The 18,482-nt window shown below is 41.8% G+C and overlaps 1 long non-coding RNA gene across 1 annotated transcript in view; it reads right to left on the bottom strand.

Annotated features, from left to right (window-relative positions):
* The window catches only part of LOC307022031, a 119,633-nt gene extending 102,197 nt beyond the window's left edge, over nt 1-17,436 (bottom strand). Inside the window, exons 1-2 of the long non-coding RNA XR_013803299.1 lie at nt 16,954-17,436; nt 16,724-16,854 (exon numbers count right to left, since the gene is read on the bottom strand). This is a non-coding gene — a long non-coding RNA (uncharacterized lncRNA). The remainder of the gene's footprint in view (nt 1-16,723; nt 16,855-16,953) is intronic.
* Nucleotides 17,437-18,482: the final 1,046 nt, after the last annotated feature.

Here is an 18,482-nt window from a genome sequence, read left to right on the forward strand (position 1 = left end):
CCTGTGCAAACCCCACCCTGATGCCACACACACACACACACAGGACACACACACCTCAGGACATTGCAGCCTCAGTGTGTTTACATAGGAGGACCACTGAGCTGGAACACTCAACTATTCTAAACATGTGTTACATTCAAGTGTTGGGCCATTGTTTGCTGGAGAGCGGTTGTTGTTCCTCTGACTAATGTAAGAGTGACACGAGCCAAGTGGGCTTAACTTGAAGTATACGAAGTTTCCCGAATGCTCGCAATACTTGGCAGCCGGAGCGCAGAATAAAATTACGTTAAAATCGGGCAGCAGGAAGATTGAATTGGAACGAGTAGGCCTTCCATCACCACCATAACCCACTCTTGTCTTTACTGCATCACCCGTAGGCCTGATCCCAGCCTAGCCAAACCGCTGGTTCAATTACCCATCATGCCCTTGACCTTGGAGGTCAGCTTGCTTTGGAGAATGAAGCCTTAGATGTCCGTGGAGAGAAGTAGAAAGTGAAAGAGAGGGGAGGAAAAAAGGAGCAGAGGGAAGGAGGGATTGAGAGTTAGAAGGGGTGAGGTAGAGAGATGGATTGTGGGGAAGGGTGAGGGAGAGAGGGAGGCCTCAGCCCTGCTCCCTCTTATCTCGCCAGCTTGGTGGAGTTTTAAATTATTCATTCCCTGCTGCTCCCGCCGACTTACACATCTCCATCACACGGCTGCCCGCATCCGCCCGGGGAACAGGCGGTCGCCACGGCAACCTTATCGCAGATCGCAGATTTCGGCTCCAGAAATGAAATAAAAGAGGAAATTGGCTGTATTAGCATAAGAGGAGTCAGCCCGGAGTTGAATACACACATCACCCCCCCCCCCCCCATCCTCGCACCACCACCACAGCCGTCGCCCCCCAAAAGCTCACAGCAACACCCAGCCCCCGCCTCCTCTCCTTATCAGCGCTGTCTGATCGCTGCTCTCCCTTTCTATATATTTTTTTTCTAATTCCACTCCCCCTCATCCACCACTGCCACCGCCACCAACTCACCCTCCAACCACACACCCCATCCCTCTCCCTCCACCGCCCTCGCCGTCGCTCTTTGTTCCTCCTTGTGTGAGAAGAATGGTGCGGTGGGTGGGAGAGAAAAATAGATGTGGTCGCTGTGACCTCTAACCTTTTCAGAGGGGAGTAAACAATAACCAATAACCTGGGAGATGTGACTCTGGCAGCGCTGCGGCTACTAACTGACAGCACACTTTATTTCCTGTCCAATAGGACCTTTTTTTTTCCATCCTCATCATTTTATTATGGGTCGCTTTTTTTCTGCCTCTTTCTGTCTGTCTTTCATTCATAGTCCGAGTCCCCCGGGATCTACCATCTCAATTTATTGGCCGGCGGTATTCTGACATTGACCTTAAAAAAAGAAAGGACTGAGATATTTGTTTGGCTTTCAGGTGAATGGATGTAACTTCCAGGCAGTGTGAGGCCTCGCCAGTGTAATCACTCTTTGCAAAAAGAGGTCCAGGTCCACATTAACATCCTCCGTCAATAGATAATCTCCTATAGCTATCAGCAGTCCTCCATCAATGTGAAGCCACAAAGGCCGGGGCACAATGCAAACTCTTTAGAAGACACCCATAAATGTGTTTCCCCTTTAGCGCCTATTCTGCAGCCACTTAACCATTCAGTAACAAGTCGTCCCCATGCCTCCCTTTTCCCCCCTCTTGCCTCTTCTCCTTCGTTCCTTCCCTAATTGAAGTTAAACAGCTGAGAAATAGCGACCATGTCCCCCCCAGATGGTTATAAATGTCAACATACTCTCCCACTTAGACTGACACTTCCCTGGGGAAGAGTGCCTCTGCAAGTGTGTGTTTGTTATGGTAATCATCTTCCTCCCTCTCACATCTTTTGTGCAAATCAAAGCAGTAGGGGGGCCACTGAGGCACAATAACGCCCACCGCGCTCGCTGGTGGCATTCTCCATTATCATCACCATCATTATGGCAAGTTAGTTAAATGTTATTTTAAAGAAGTTTTCTGCTGGTCCCCAATGCACAGATTTAAGGAAAGCATGACTGAATCAATGAGGGATTAACAGCAGCATTCACTTTGTTCACTTGCTCAGCCTCCCCCTCACTTTCCAACTGTCTTTTCTCTTTTGTTGATCAGAGTGCACTGCTTCAAAACTCCCAGCTTTATCAGAGGTTTTTGGCTGAGATCCGATCCGACCCGACTTTCCCCTTTCTGTCGAATCCCATCTTACAGAATGCTGACCAAAACAGAATTTCACAGCCGGAGTCAAAAGTTTGTCTGGCAACTTAACTGGGTTAGGAGACGGTAATGTTTTTTTTGCACAATGTGTTTGTTTGAAGCCAGAAGTGTGTGCCAACTACTTTAATACTAGTTATTACCAAAATTACATTCTTTGAATTATAATTTAAGCCAAACAACTCTGTTAAACCTATGGAAGAAATCAACATGTTTCTTTTGATGGAAAAACAAGATAATGCTCTCCTTCTGCACTGCTAAATCAATTGAAATAACGTAACTCCCATGCAAACCTTGGAAGTCCTCTAAAGTCACCTTATTTGTCTGTGTAGAAAATAAAAGGGGTACTTTTACTTGCATGAATGGGCGACAAAAATATTCCCCATCTCATTTTACAATCGTGTAAAGGGTCAAACGAAATTAAATTCCAGTCAACAGTTTAACCATTCTTGGTTAGTGCACAATATACAGTATATTGGGTTTTTCATTGGTTCCTTCATGTTATCAGTCGGCTCTTTATTGGTGAAACTTACCCAACAATAAATAAACAATGATTTATTTTTATTTAAATACTGCAAGTATTTTTGTTTGTGGTGGGTGGCCGTGGTATTGGATCCATAATCTGATCAACATCAAAGGTGTCCTTATCAAGTAAAGAATCGACATTGTAAATTTGGACAGCGCTGATGGCTTATTTCCGGACAAATAACGGGCTGAAAATGGCAAACCATTACATCAATGCATCCCACAGGAACTACAAATCTAATCTGATCCAATTCTCCCACTCTTAGCATTCCCAACAGAAAGACCACTGAACAGGAAAATGCGGACGAAGAGGATGGGGACATGGCTGGACAGCTTCAGCACAGTCACCTCCTCCATCTCAAGAACAGAATGAGAAATTGTCAACAAAAAAAAAATGGTCTTACCGTTAAAATATACGATTAAGAGAAGCTAGTGTACGGCAACCAAAAACTACAGTGGACACCATTTAACAATCTTATCTGGTTTTTTTTAAATTTTAAACTGAGCTTTTTAAGATCTCAAATTACAAAACCTAGCTATTTTCCATCAGGTAAATGTGCTTTTTCCACCCCGTTTTGTTCATCTGCTTCATCACAGAGAGCCTTAATATGGAAACAATCCTGATTGCTTCTTGAGGCATTATCTGCTGAAAGGCTTCTTTCCCTTTCGTCCTGCTCCCTAATTCCCGAAACGCTCCTCCTGTGTTTCCCCACTTCGTAGCATCAGGCCTGTTTATTTCCCAAGCTCTTAATCTGTTTTAAGTGGTGAATACTTTGGAACAGTGAAGAAAAAGGCCTTAACATGAAGACAGCCCAGGCATGCTGTGCCATGCTGCTATCATTGGTGGTCTTCTAAAGCTCCTTCTCCCTCTGTTTCTCCATGTGATTGTGCCTGGTATGGTTGGAGGCTCATCGCAGCCTACATGTGATTTCACATGGGCTATAGAGACACTTAGCGCCTGTGGCTCTGTCCCTCCCACACAGTCTGCTAGGAAAACTGCACCACTTTCAATCCGATGTGTAGGTTTGCTGAGAAGCGCCTGTTGTGTTGACACTGTCTGTGTATGGAGAGTGTGGGTTTGTATGAGAGAGTGTGCGATCACTTGTAAAGTGCGCGTGTGCGACTAGGATGCCAAGACCACACATCCAGTACTGTTTTTATGGAATCACACACATAGAAATGCACATGATGTCTGCCAGTTGTTTGGTAATAGTAAGTGACAGGGTGAGACGGGAGACAATGATGATCCTTCACCGTCCTAAAATGGATCGGTGCTGCCCCCCCTACCCCAGTCCAACCCCTCAGTCCCACGCTTGTTCCTGCTCCCTGGCCCTGAGCAGATAACTGCAGCAGGAGCGCAAGCAGGACAGGGAACGAATCCCAGAGGTGCGTCCCGTAACAGCGATGCTCCGGCCGAGGGAGTGTTGGCGCAGTGGGGCTGATACCCCACCGGTTTATGGATAGCGGCGTCACACTTGGTTCCAGCCCTCGGGGTTGAGGCATAACGGGGACGCGGCCTTTTCTTGTCCGGTCGGACAGCGATGGTCACAGTGGATTTTGAGAGCCTGCTGAGGAGCAGTGCACAGTCCCACACCATGTTAAAGAGTGCGGGACGGCAGCCATTTGTAGTCCTGTTTGGACAGGCATCAGTGTGCAGTGGGCGGGTGATATGGACATTGGAACAAAAGGGATTGAGACAAGTGTCAACAACAACTACAGTGCAAGCTGTGTTTGAATTGATGTAGTTTGCTTCTGCCAAAGCAAGTGCTTTTTAAAGCATCAAAGAACAAAGCCCAAACAAGATAAAAGACAAAGTTTCTTTGATGAAACAAGAACCTTCAAACACAAAATAAAGAGTTGCTGATTGCAGATATTTTGAGCCAGGTTTCAATATCTTTAAAATGGGACGATTTGTTATCTCAAAATGGAAAATGAATAACCACTGTATCATTTGGTTAAGGTGAGTAGACCACATGTAAAATGTGGCTATAAAGATAGAACATTTGGACAATAAGGAAAAGGCTTGAATATCTAAAATGGTAGACATGCCAGAAGCGTAGAAGACGTTTGTTTAATACTGTGCTGATTAAAATAAAATCAAGAGTGAGAGGATAAAAGATACTTATAATAACAAATAACATACAGAGAATGCTTGGTAATATATAACTGTGTGTGTGTGTGTGTGTGTGTGTGTGTGTGTGTGTGTGTGTGTGTGTGTGTGTGTGTGTGTGTGTGTGTGTGTGTGTGTGTGTGTGTGTGTGTGTGTGTGTGTGTGTGTGTGTGTGTGTGTGTGTGTGTGTGTGTGTGTGTGTGTGTATGTGTGTGTGTGTGTGTGTGTGTGTGTGTGTGTGTGACTGCCCGGGTGTAGCGAACAGGCGAGCAGGGCCCATAAATCCTGGCGCTATCAGTGGTCCGGTCTTGGCCACCCTTGTGTTCTTTTATTGAATGTTATTGTAGCTAGACGGCCCTGTTGTAGATATTTCCTGGTGAGAAATCAAGATCAAAGCCGAGGAGGGGTTGAGGAAAGAAGAGGAAAGAGAGGAGAGGAGAGGAGAGGAGGAGGTTGGAAAGGGAACAATGACTGATGGACATTGGAGGAGAGGGGAAGAAGAGGGAATAAGAGTTGGAGTGGGTGGTCACTGGCACCGCTTTAAAGCCCCGACAAAGAATGGAGTGGTGATATTCAACTTAAAAAGGGAAAAGTGGGGGAGTGAGGAGAGATGTGACGTGGATTTAGGATCATCCTACGATGAAGGAAGGAAGAAGACAATCTCACTATCACTCTGCGATTGGTCAGATGAGGGTGTTCTTTTTCAATAGTGTAGGAGTAAGAAAACACAACGGAGATAAAAATTATCAAAACTTCTATGAGTTACATCCAACAAGGGAGAAAGATACAAACTTATTATGTTAATGATGCAATTGTTTATCTGTGACAGTGAGAATTCAGTGGGTGCGATTTCTCTAAAATGTTCTCTCCTGTGATCTATTGTCAAATGTGTGAAAGTTTTTGTTTTTCTTCAATTGTCTTCTCATGAGATGTGAATGGTTCCATGAGATACAAAAATAACACTAGATTTAAAGATGTATGCAATGCACAAGTATCCCTGTAAACAGCATGAGAACCAAAGTGAAGTGGAAACTGAGTAAGAAGTTTTCAAGTTTTGTTATAAAAGTCAAATCAAACAAATGTTTGTTTTTACATGTACTCTCCTCTGATCCACTGTTACAGGGATTCTGTAGCTAAGTCCTACTTCATACACCCTCACTGTCTTTTCCTCTGTACCTTTCCATATGTACAGACTGTAAGACATTTGTTCGTAAGCCTGAGAGCTTCTCCTCGTGGGCGTGATGTGTTGGACTCCCCAGTGGCCTGTCTCTCCTTGCCTTTAATTGCTGTGGGGATCGCAGGGCGGCAGGGACAGAATGGACTCCAGAGATTGTGGTTCCACCACTGCTTCCCAAACTGGCTTTTCTCCCCATGTGCCGGCTCGCCAAGCACTCCCAAATTCCCCCATTTGCCACCCTTTCACCCCACACCTCGCCTGGGTAATGGACTCAAAAAACAAGAGCTTCTCTATAAAGATAGAGGCTCATTTCCAAGAGGAGGCTGGGTAGACTGTGCCGCTCTTTACTGGGGAGTTATGGAGCGTGGGGCAGTTAGAATTGGTTAAGAAGCCAGTACAACCATCTAGCATGTCTGTTGTTCGCCTCAATTCTCCTCTTGTACCTTTACTTTCACCTCCTGTCAAATCTCCTCTTACCTTCTTTTCCTCCTCCTTCCACTGCCATCCTTTCAACTTCCACTGGCTTCCTGTAATGTTCTAACCACTGGCTCCTTCTCTTTCTTTTTACACTGGATCAATGTCCTTTTCCGTCCCTTGGCTTCCTTTCCTTCTCATCCACTGGAAGCCTTCCTTCTGTGTCCACTGCTTTCCTTCCATTCTCCGTCCACTAGATTTTTCTCCTTTTCTGACGACATGTTTCCTTTCATTCTTATTCCACTCATTCCTATCCTTCCCTTTCCAATGACTTTCAGTCCTTTTTTTATCCACAGGCTTGCAATCCATTACATTTCTTTCAACTGAGCAACTGTCCTCTATGTAGGCCTTCCCTCATATAATATCCTTTTATTGAGTTCATTTTACAAAGGCTTTCTTTACTCTTTATTCCTTTTCCTACCATTTTCTTAATGCTGGCCTTCTTTCCTTTCCCCTTCTACTTATTTTTGTTTAAGTGTTTCCTCTCCTTTCCTTCATGCTGGCTTCCTTGCTTCCCTTTTCGTTTCCGCTGGCTTCCTTTACTCCTCTCCTAATCTCAGCCGAGCTCTGGGAGCAGATAAGGCTTATTTAGTGTTTGGAGATTCCCCTCCGTCCTACTGGCACTAGAACATCTCCTACCACGCCAAGGTAGATGAAGACAGTAGATACATAGCAGGGAGCTTTTTGTGTATGGAGGATTTGATCTCGTCCTGATCCCAAACACAAAAACACACACTCTTACTCAAAGTCACATACACCACTCAGAGTCACATACACTTGGCTCAGACACACATTACACACTACTGCTACACACTACTGGCCCACGGGGTTGGCAGGATGAAGTGTTTATTTCCTGCATATTTATTATATCGGTGATAAACATGACAGTTTTCGTTTTATGGAAGATTTTCTTGTGACTTTCTAATCATATTAAACAAAAGGATGTATTGCCTGTATTTTAAGTAAATTGGCAGCAGCCAGTTGCTTAAAAGAGTAACGGACGTTTTAGTGAATTTCCTTATTAAAAACTGAAGGACATAATGAATACAGTAACAGTTACTTTAATATATCCACAAATCACTTCACTATTGATCAGACTAAAACTTACAGTGTGTAAATAAAACAGCTCTGTATAAATTTGTAGTTTCTAGTTTTCATGTTAAGCTGTCAATCCGTTATCAGACATCCAACATCTCTGAATAGAGTTTATTTTGATCTCTAACTGTATTTAGAAAAGGACATAGGTATGCCTTGAGATATGGTTAAAGACAGGTATACAATTGCAAGAAATAAATATAAGCAGATTTGTATCCAAATACATATCTATAGGTTGTTATCAGCTTTCAAAAACCTGTAACCCTATGTTGACCCCATAAAGGTTTAAGATGCACACAGAGGAGGAAAGCAGCAGCTGCTCTGGTTATTGTGATTAGAGCAGTGCTTTACTGATTTGGCAAGATGCTCTGGTGATAAACAAGTGATTATGTGCATGATCCACTGCAGCCACCCCAACCTCCATCATCCCCCATCTCCCCCAAAAGCCAACATGTTTGATCTGTGTGCCTGACTCTCCGATTTGACGGCGGGATACAACTGAGGTTTTGGGAGAGAGACTACCTCAGGGAGGTCTTCATAGATAAGCATTTAAAAACACTAATCTCCCAATCACTAACACTCAGATAACTGTCTGCTCGGGCCATGATCAGCGTGGAGATTATGGATGTGATCTGGATCTGATCACTCCTGGTGATATCAGATGGTTTGAAGTGATTTTGGAGAGTTCTGCTCCAAAACTGGAATTATCCAGCCCACGAAAAAGGAAAAAATCTCTACCCTCAAAAGACTCTGAGATCCGCCAATACAACTTATGCTCCTTGATTGGAAATTCAAGCTGCAATAAGTAATGGATGACAAGTACAACTGAATTCATTTCATCTGGACTAACTGAGAAAAATAAAAACCACTTAATCCTAGATTTGACTCCCACACAATGGTCACTAGATCGAATTCACACTGTTGATGCAAAAGTAATTGATTTATTTTTGTAATAAAGGACAAGATAAGCTTCTTACTACCCAAATGTACAAATCGGAGAACCTATTTAGCTCTCCGTTCAGCTACTCTTGCAAAAATAATGCAATCAGGAGGTCTATGATATTTTCTCTTAAATAGTTTTTTTGTCCTGATTTTTTGAGCAACAGCTTTAGGTTCATAATTCCCAAGTTAAAAGTGCCCTAAATGCCTAGATTTAGATTGTATTTGTAGAAAAGCAACTCCACCTAAACTTGATATGTACATTACTGTGCTACAAGATCACATACTGCTGTGCTCAGTAATCCCCAATAGCCTAAATCAGAAATGCAAACACATTTGCAGAATTTAGTTATGGAACCTGTATGTGTTTTGAATTGTACAGGGAAATTGGGAATTGTGGCTATTTCTTTAAAAAGGGGACAGTGCAAAATACCATGCGTTTTGATGTAATTTAGATTGGTACATGCAATGAATGAAAGGTTTATATTAGGTGGAGAAACTGATTTAAGATGTTTTCCCTCCACGATATGCTTGATTCTGTAATTGTTCAGCCTCTTTCTGCCATTAGGTCATGCTGTACCTCAGCTCTGATCCGTATAGTGGATACAGGCTCCTTGTTTTGGGTTGGGTCTCAGGTAAGCATTAACCAAGCAAAGCCTTCCAAAAGGCCTTTCTCATCTTTCTACCAGAGCGTGGCGTAACCACAGCACAGACAAAACACCAAATCCAAAGCTGATCAACATCAAAGCCCCCAGTCCTCCATCTTCTCTCTGTTCTCCGCCATCACTCCTTTCACACAAACCCAGTTTCATTCAACTGTTTCCTCGTCCTTTCCCCGACCTTGTATCGCTCTTTTTATCCACCGATTATCACCGGCCTTGGCTGTATTACCCCCCTCATCTTCTTTCTCTTTGCTCATCCCTCTTTTACTCTGTGTGTGGCCTGTAGCTCAACAGGAGGTCGTCCACAGGTAACTCAGTGGAGCGGCCTGAAATGCTAATGCGCAGGGAAAGAAGAAGAAAGAGAGAAAGGTATGACAGGAAATAGGATTAGGGTGGGGTTTGGGGGGTCTAGCAACACCATCATCGGAGCCTTAATCAAGCCCAGTTACATCTTAAACCAGCCTCGAATGTTTGCCGCTCGTAATAATGTGCACCTTCTGTCTAATTTGGCCATTATTCAGGCCTGTCAGACCGCAATTATTTAGAGCTTATCTCTCTCGCACACGAAATGACGCGTTTGTCACGCTTTTGCTCCACGCACAAACACACACATGCAGAAACACACACACACACACGGCAGGCAAGGAGCTTTATAAATTCCATTGATGCCTGCCTGCGATAGGACCTGGTGCCCCCATTTCATCCTATACCCCCCCCCCCTCCCCCCTCATCATTACTCCATTGATTACCTTGGTTGGCTTATCATTTCCACATATTCAATCTCATCAAGAGATGCCACACACATGCACGCTGCATATTGTTTACGCGTAGATGGAGATTGCATTGTTGTTTATCCCCCGAGTTTGTTTATTCTATTGGCTGATTTGTGTTTAGTAATGTCATCTATCCCCCTCCGGACTCGGAGCCAAGCAGTGGAAAAGAAAAGAAACACAATCTCTCCATTCAGATTGGCTGAGAATAGGATGCATGATATTGGGTTTCTATGATCTTTTGTGAGCTGTAATTTGATGCCACGCAAAGTGTTTAGCGGAACAAATATAGAAATGTTGTTAAATTATATGATAAATTAGTGATCAGGAGGAAACGGCGGAGGGAGTGAGACGGAGATACGTCTGTATTTACTGCAGTGATTGGGTTACATTTGCCGTAACAAGACCAGTGTTCCACGTTTTTTTTGACACCCCAATTTAGTTAGTGTTATTTGGAGAACAAACCAGCCATGTAATACACAATACAAAGTTGGAGTAATGATGTTTTTAGGCAATAAAACCAATGGATGTGGCTGTTATTAAAGCATCTTTACAATTGCAAAACAATTCTTATCGTCTGGGAAACGCTACATTTTCCGAGGATGAGGAAATGAGGCGGTGAACAAAACTAGCCATCAGATAACGCGCCTCCTTAATTCTCTCATCCCCTGTTAAATAATATCATTATCATTGCCTAATGACGATGGTGCAGCAGTGCTTATGGAATAAGCCGATTAGGACAGAGACAAACAGCATGGGGCCAGGAAGCACGGCAAGGCCATTTACTACTTCACACAGGACAAATGAGTGTCCCTAGCATCTTTCCTTCTCTCGTTCCCTTTTTCAATCTCAAATCCCCTCCACACACTTCCATCTATTCATTTTTTTTTTACACCAAGTCATCATGAAGTATTTGATTTCCTCTCCTCCCCTCCTCTGCCTCCTTCCCTCTCTCTATTCCTCCCCCCCTCCCCCCCCTTCTTTCTCCTTTGTGCGGAGGTAATCGTAGATGCAAAGGGAAGGGGGCCGCAGGGCTCTTATCGGCCCATAACATCTGTTGGCGTGTCAGGTGATGAGATGGAGCGCTCGCGGCCTGCCGGCGGCCTGGACGGCTCCTTTAATGCAGAGAGGGGAGTGTGCAAACAAACAGCGGCTGATAGGGTCTATGCTTGTCACAATCGCTCAGGACCGTGATCTATCTTCTCCCTGCCTTTCCCCTCTCTCTTTCTTTCCCCCGCTCTACCTCTCTGTCTCCATCTTCCCCTCTCTTGGTCGAGTGTTCTTCTTCACATTGCCCCCAAAGACCTCTCACTCTTCCATGTTTTTCTTTTTAAATCCAATCCTTTTCTCATTAAGTTTCTATAATTTACTCTCCTATGTTTGTTTCATGATTATGGATGTGCGCCGGGCCTTGATCAGGTTGTAATAATGGTTTTCGGGGGAGCCTGCAAACAGACATCCACTTCGCTTTCCTCTACGACAGAGAGATGTAGAAGATAAGATGGTCAGTGGGCCGATCAGTGTAGACTTACAGTACTCTTATCAGGAGCCATGCATGCTCAAAGAAAATGTTTCAGGCCTTATCAACATGCTCATTTCCACAATCATCAGCAGCATCAACAGGGCCAGCAACATCACTAGGAGCACCATCATTATCATCATCGTATCCATCTTCATCACTGTCATTATTAACAGTATTGGCATTGTGATGGAGAAAACCATCAGGATCATTATCGTCATTATCAAGGTCGTACATTTTCATGTCATTTCTGCTCAATCTGACTCAAACTCCAGAAAATTTCTGAAACTAAATAAAATAAGAATTATATTTGTATGGTTTGACAGTCGTGTTCAAGCCACATATCAATCTATCATATTTATCCATTCAATACCTTTTTGAAGCTGTTATTTTGTTCAGGACCACAGAGTCTGGAACCTATCCCAGCATGCAATGGTTTGGAAATGGAGTATCACAAGACTGGTTGTAAATATATCAAATAGGCCAACATAAACTAACATATATTTATTTACACCTAAGCAATGTAACGTCACCTATCCTTCACTTCAAAAATATATCACAGAAATCCCATAAGGTCTTTCTGCAGGATTTGTGAAAATGAGGCGAATGTAATGTATGGGTCTAGATAAAATCATAAGAGTATGTTTTCAGATGAATAAACCCTCCAGAAAAAGCGAGCAAAAATCCTTGATTTTGCCATTAAACATGCAGGGTTTTTATGTGATTTTATGCGGTGAAATTGCGGGAAGTTGCAAAATATGCGCAAAATAGATTTTTTTTTAAATATTGGGCTGTCTTATTTATTCTCTCTCACACACAACCTTCCACTAACGTTAAACCCCTTTCCTATTCAATTAAACCCATTCAATGTTTAATTATTGTAAAAGCAATTGGGCTATTTCTCACACACACACACACACACACACACACACACACACACACACACACACACACACACACACACACACACACACACACACACACACACACACACACACACACACACACACACACACACACACACACACACACACACACACACACACACACACACACACACACACACACACACACACACACACACACACACACACACACTTTTCATTTACTCGTTCGTTATCTGACCAGCTTCAATCTTGTAGGCTACTCACTTCGTTTCTTGTAGCCCTCGAAAGGGTTTTGGAGGTTGATGCCTCGGTGAACGTGAGTTGTTTGGCTTTCTTGTCCGCAGCAGCAGAAAGCATTTTGAATGTTTGAATGAATCAAAGTGGGTCGTCACCGTCGATTTTCTCTAAGACGTATGCTCCAACACACAGTTGCACGGGGTGCAGAATAGTTTCCCCCCACTTTCGTGAAAGACATCGGGGTACTGCTTTGCCCGGTCTTTAGCAGAAATGTTTGTCGTGTGAGTTACCTTCTGTGCTGCGAGAGCTGATGACGTCACGTAAGCATCATCACTACTTCACGTCAAGACGAGTTAACTTTTTTTTTTTCTCAACTTTGTGTGGAAAAATGCGGGGATTATGCGGCCTTTTGATAAATATGCGGCAATTTTGCTGATTATGCGGTAAATTCTGCGATCGCAGGATCGCGTTTTTCTGGAGGGTCTAAGATGAATAAGACACAATTAACGAGTCAAAATGTGGATGGTTCGTTCTGGTCTTGAAATATGTATAAATTCCCAAAATGGTCAAGTTTTGTAAGACACATACTGTATCCACCTTTATTGCAGCTGGTTAGCGCTGACCATAGGAAATGGTGAAATTAGAATATGTTACATGATTAGCTGCAAAACATCTGTTTATGACATGTCCAAAACATTAATACAATGTTTCTTAAAGACAAAAAGGAAAGACATGGTTAAGAAAAATTTAAAACCACAATTACACCGACCCACAGTGTATTTCAAAACAAGATGATAAAAACTGAATCAAATTGGAACTTTAACCCGCAGCCAGCAGAAACCCTTTGCTCTCCATCCCGTCCCTAAAGAAATAGGATTTCTTCCCCATGTCTAAGTGCTTTGCAGGGACTACATCAGCCCTGTGCTCAACTGTACTGCTGCTTCTGAAGCTACACAACTATAATGTCATTGTCAGATGGCTTGTGGCAGCAAGATCAATAGTTAGTAATTCCTTGGCTGGGGGTCTGAGAGTCGTCGCCCTCTCTCTCTGTCTGTCCCCCCCCCTGAGCTAGAATGTCCTCTAATGGAGCAGGCCAGATCTAATCACTGCAGTAATTGAAGTTTACTTTGAAGCTTTCAATCTAGGGGAATATTTAAAGACAAAGCCACCATGAAACACTATCTACTGTCCCAGGCCTGATTTGATCTGGATCTAGTGGCTTCTTTAATAATAGATGAGAGTCTCAAACATACTTTTATCCCTCGTTCGTCACATGTGTGTATTAGATTTTACTTAATTCAAGGTTCAAGGGTCTGACCGTCATGAGCTTTTTTGAAGGCCAACAGTAATGCAACCATTGCAGCTTGCTTGATTTATGCTTTAAAAAAAACATTAGTCAGTTTGAAAATCGAGTACTGAGTCTGGACAGGATCATGGTACAAGTGTGGAAACATGGCGAACCATGAGGCGATGTTTTAAGATATAATATACTGATCGAGGTTTAGTTAAGAGGTTGCTGTGGCTCAGGAAAGTTTCTGAGAAATTAGAAGAAAAATATACGAAGGAAATGTGTTTGTTAAATATAGTCCTAATAAAGCTAAATACAATTAACACAAACGTCAATGCAATTATATGCCAAATATCTTAAGATAGCCGACATTCATTTATGTATATGAGTTTGAAAGGAACACAAACATTTAGATGTAGAATTACAATGTAGATAGAATAATAGTTGTATGATTGGCTCTTGTACTGATTTCAGAACCAAATATATTAAGAAACGTTTTGCCAAACATACAAAGATCTAAACCTCAACAATGAAAACCGCAACCTAACCATCTACATATTTGCAATGCCCTTATTCACGCTATAAATAATTGGGATTACAAGTTAAGAAAAAGAGATATTTAAGTCAACTGACATGGAACAGATATATCAAAACAGAAGAGTTATTTGGTTACTACAACAAGCTTTGCACACCACACTGATGATTATATTCCCTCCAGGAATAAGAGTCTTAGCCTACAGGTGCATTCTGGGATGGGGGAGGAACTCCAACAGCAACCAACAGAGCAAAGTCAACAACAAGCAGCAACACAGTTCAGACAATAAAACATAAGATATACCAGTGAGTGACTACTGTGTGAGTCAAGCATCATATTTCACATGAAACAACCAAAATAAAAGTAGCAAACAACACCACAAGATAGTACACTTTATCACAATGCAATAAAATAAGCAGCAGCACAACGGCAGTTATCAGCCATCAAGGGCAACAAAAAAAGAAAATCAACCACAAGCAGATCTGTGAGACAGCAATGAAACTGCCTAGAGCAGCGGCAGCACACAAATATCAGCTGAACAAACCAAAATGGCATCTTCAATCTGCGACAAACATCCCATACCACTCATGAAACATGATGATTTAGATTTCAACACTGGGTAAATCAACCGTAATTAGGGATGTCCCGATCACCTTTTTTTGCTCCCGATCCGATTCCGATCATTTGATTTTGACAATCTGCCGATACCGATTTTTCCCGATCCGATCTTTATGCAATGCATTAAGAGAAAAAAAAGGTAACAGATAACGGCTGGTCATCCAACGCAATGAATTCAGCTATCTTGGCTGTTATTTGTTTGGCCTTTTCACTGTTCTGGGGCAGTTTCTCTTTCCTTTTAAAAGTCTCTGAAAGTGTCGGTTGTTTCAGTGCCGTTACCTGAGTGGCCGCTGTGTACTCGTCGTGTTGTTCTTGGTGTTTGTTTCTCGGGTGGCAAATTAGATTGGTCGTGTTGAACGTAGCTCTGTTCTTTCCACCACGCGGAACCTCCGCCTTGCAAACATTGCATCTGGCTGTTACACTGCCTTCGCTTTCAATTTTATAATACTTTCAAACTTCTGACATTTTCTCTGTCCCGACTCACCAGCTGAACGTAGCCTCTCGTTAGCTTACCGCTACTATTAGACTGCGCCCTGCCCACTCTGTTGCCAGATTTGAGAGAAATAAGCAACCAGGTCTATGAAAACAAGCCCAAAAGAAGCAACACATACATGATGTTGTGTAATTTTAAACCAAAACTAAGGCCTCAGGATGACTTTAAGACGTGAACAATGGTCATTTTTGTTTTATAACATTAAATTAAATTAAAAAAAAAAAAATTAAATCCAGATCCCCGATTTTTTTCTCCTAATTCCAATCTTTTGAAAATGACGTGATCGGCTCCGATCCCCGATGACGTGATCGGATCATCTCTAACCGTAATGCAACAAACACATCCCTCAAGTGCCATACATAACTATTATTATCACAATCGACAGCAACCACATTCAAGCAGAAATTAGCAGCAAGTGTATCCCTTTAATAAAAAGCAGCATATATATATTTTTTCTTAATTATCTTTTCACTTTTTAATGCTATTTTATTTCTATTTATGAAATATATTGGACTGTTCATTTCTGTGTCTTAGTTTCTCTTATGTACATTGCTTTGTCTTTTTTATGCTGCTTCAACGCAAACATTTCCCAAATTGGGATCAATAAAGTACCTATCTATCTATCTATCCATCTATCTATCAAGACATCAGATAAATAAGCTCCTTACCATTATGAAGTCAAGCAGTCTTCCTCTGGCATCTCAGAAAAAAGGTGAATGTGACAATGTGTGACAAAAGCCATGTGGAATGTCACATGAGGATTGAGTAACTTGGCATTGTGCATCAAAAACATGGACGTTTACTAATCAGCATCAACATTCCACAACAAAACAACAACAAGCTGCAGCACAAACAATTCAACTCAACTCAAAAATGATGTGATTGACACAAAGGGTAACACCAATGACTTGAAGGCCTCATAATTCACATAACAACCACATGATACAAAAGCTCATTCATGACAAGAAATGCAGTTAATGGTTATGCAAATACAGCACAGCAAAAAAGGAAAGGAAAGCAGAAAGAACAATAATATCCACAACAATTAGATATCTGAAACAAAGCTTGCATTTGCCTCAGCAGCCAAACACACCAACAGCCACTTAAGATACAAGACATGAACACACAATTTAAGTGTAAGTAAAAACAGCTCTTACTTTGTAGTAGTTTAGCTCTCTAGCATCTGAACAGGACAGCAAACTCTGAGGTGATGCAGGCCGCACACATGTCTTCTTATAGATGTCCATGGAGAGACTTTTTGTGAGTTGTAGGCTAGCTAGCAAGCTGGCTAAAATGTAAAATACACATTTCAAGCACCAACAACAACTTTAGAGACATTAAATGATAGCAATAAAGGTTAGCAAATATTAGCAACAGCAGCTCTTACCTTGCTGATGTGATACTTTTTTGTTTTCTCTGCCATCCAAAAAAACAGGAAACTCTTAAGTCAAGATGGCTTGAAGTAACATGGAGAGACTGTTGGTTGATATTTGGCTAGCCACCCAGCTAGCTAAACTGTTTGATGAACACTTGCATCTTTAACAACATAAGAGGCAATGTTAGCATAAAAATCAGGAAACTCTTAAGTCAAGATGGCTTGAAGTAACATGGAGAGACTGTTGGTTGATATTTGGCTAGCCACCCAGCTAGCTAAACTGTCTGATGAATACTTGCATGTTTAACAACATAAGAGGCAATGTTAGCATGTTAGCAAAATCAGCTCCTACTTTGCTTAAGTATTATAGCTATTGAAACATTACGTTTTTCCGGCAATAACACAGATTGCCGTTTTTTGCTGCTAGTTAGCTTAGCATTAATTATGCGCAGGTGTGCTCTGATGACAGACGACCAAACGGGTTGGCGGGGCTTCTGACAGTTTAAATAGCCCGCCTTTGTGCATCAGGGGTGCATTTGATATGTTCCTGCAGCCAGCCAGAGTTTGTCATGTGACTGAGTCAGAACCGGTCAGAACACATCCAGGTGTTTCTCTTTTCAGTTAAGAATAATAATTTAGATCCCACACACTTGAACACAAATATGCTGTGCTCATATTCAGAATCCATATTTTACCTTAATGCCCATTAAATAAAAAATAAAATAAGTTGTAGTTTTATTTATTTGACATTTATTTTACCAGGAAGGTCTATTCATTGAGATCAAACTTCTCCAGTGTAGCAACCGTACAATTAAAATTGTCTCCACTTTTACCAGCTACAACATAAAAGTGAAAGCAACACTCATTTTGATTCAATAGAATAATACTGATATGGACTACAATGAGTAATTGTATACTTGAATCTTTGATGTTAATACTTTTTTACTTTTATTTAACTAATATTTTGAATGCAGGGCTTTTACTTGAAACTTGAAAAATGTTCACACTGTAGTATTGCTGCCTTTATTAAACTAAACGATCTGGGTACTTCCTCTTCTGAATGCCAGTCGCACGATCCATGATCTTCCACATTTTGCTATACTAAACCTCATATTATCCAACACCTGTTTCTGTATTTTGTTGTACTGAATAAATATCTCTTAATTGTGTTACAATAAGATAAGATAGAGCTTTATTGTCTCCCTTAGGATAAATTTGTCTTGGGCTTCGAGATAATACACATAAAACATTCAGGTCAATCAGTCATAGATACAGAACAGAGATCACATATCGCATGGCAAAGAAACAAACAAGAAACATACAGGTACAGCACTTTCCCTATTGCACATATCCCTATTCCACATACATAATCAAATATTGCACTTTCCCTATTGCATTCATAATCAAATATTGCACTTTTCCCTATTGTATTTATACATAAATCAAATATTGCACCTTCCCTACTGTATTCATACACAAATCAATTGCACTTTCCCTATTGCACCTATGCATAGTGTCCGTCAAATTGCACATATCCCTAT

This window comes from Notothenia rossii (genome assembly GCF_949606895.1).
Source record: "Notothenia rossii genome assembly, chromosome: 10".
Taxonomy (NCBI): Eukaryota; Metazoa; Chordata; class Actinopteri; order Perciformes; family Nototheniidae; genus Notothenia; species Notothenia rossii.